Source organism: Triticum dicoccoides, chromosome 7B (assembly GCF_002162155.2).
Source record: "Triticum dicoccoides isolate Atlit2015 ecotype Zavitan chromosome 7B, WEW_v2.0, whole genome shotgun sequence".
NCBI classification, from domain to species: domain Eukaryota; kingdom Viridiplantae; phylum Streptophyta; class Magnoliopsida; order Poales; family Poaceae; genus Triticum; species Triticum dicoccoides.
In genome coordinates, this window is record NC_041393.1 from 25,763,923 (window position 1) to 25,765,459 (window position 1,537).

Consider the following 1,537-nt stretch of genomic DNA (forward strand, 5'->3'; position numbering starts at 1 on the left):
TATATATATATATATATATATATATATATATATATATATATATATATATATATATATATATCAAGATCTTACCAACACGAGGTGCTTGCCAAAGGATAAAATGAAAAAGGGAAATGTGAAGATCACCTTGACTCTTGCATAAAGTAAAAACATAAAGTAAAAGATAGGCCCTTCGCAGAGGGAAGCAGAGGTTGTCATGTGCTTTTAGGGTTGGATGCATAAAATCTTAATGCAAAAGAACGTCGCTTTATATTGCCACTTGTGATATGAAACTTTATTATGCAGTCCGTCGCTTTTATTACTTCCATATCACACGATCGTATAAAGGTTATTTTCTCTGCACTAATAAGTCATACATATTTAGAGAGCAATTTTTATTGCTTGCAACATGACAACTTACTTGAAAGATCTTACTCAATCCATAGGTAGGTATGGTGGACTCTCATGGCAAAACTGGGTTTAAGGATATTTAGAAGCACAAGTAGTATCTCTACTTGGTGCAAGGAATTTTGGCTAGCATGAGGGGGAAAGGCAAGCTCAACATGTTGGGAAGATCAATGACAATATACTTTAACTGAGATGTGAGAAAACATAAACCATTACGTTGTCTTCCTTGTCCAACATCAACTCTTTTAGCATGTCATACTTAATGAGTGCTCACAATCATAAAAGATGTCCAAGATAGTATACTTGTATGTGAGAACCTCTCTTTCTTTATTACTTCTTATTAATTGCAACGATGACCAAAACTATGTTTGTCAACTCTCAACAACTTTTTTATGCCTCATACTTTTTATATGTGAAGTCATTACCATCCATAAGATCAATATGAACTCTTTTATTTCTTTTTATTCTTCTACTTTCTCAAGATCATAGCAAGATAGAAAAACCCTTGACTCAACACTAATCTTTATTATAGATAGCTCACAGACTCGATTACATAAAGAGATCACAAAGCAAAACTCAAAACTACTTGATACCAAAACTTCAATCTACTAGATCAAGATATTACTAAAAGGATCGAACTAAGTAAACGGCAAAGATAGGAGTGTGATGGTGATACGATACCAGGGCACCTCCTCCAAGCTTGGCAGTTGCCAAGGGGAGTGCCCATACCCATGTAATTATGCCCTCGGAGGTGGTGAAGTAGGAGTTGTTGATGATGTAGGCTTGTCGTCCATCTTCCAAGGCATAGGCTCACCATCATAGAAGGATGATCGAGTCTCCGGGATCCTCAAATCTGCAGCCAAACTCATCCTCTTCAATCTATATTCATACTCACAGTTTTGGTTTTGCAGGTCATAGATCTGGGCTTGGAGGTGCTCTATTTTCTCTTGAAGCTTGAAGATGGTCTCCCCAATGATCTTGGCATCCAACTTGTGGTTGTTGGTGAACTCCGTGATCATCATCTGGTTGGCGTTGAGTCCACGCTCCACCATCCCTTGGCACTTGAAAACTTGTTGCTCCATGGCTTCGAGCTTTGTCTCCATGCTTCCGCTACGCCTTGGTCCCTCCACATCGCGGATGTGCAGCACCC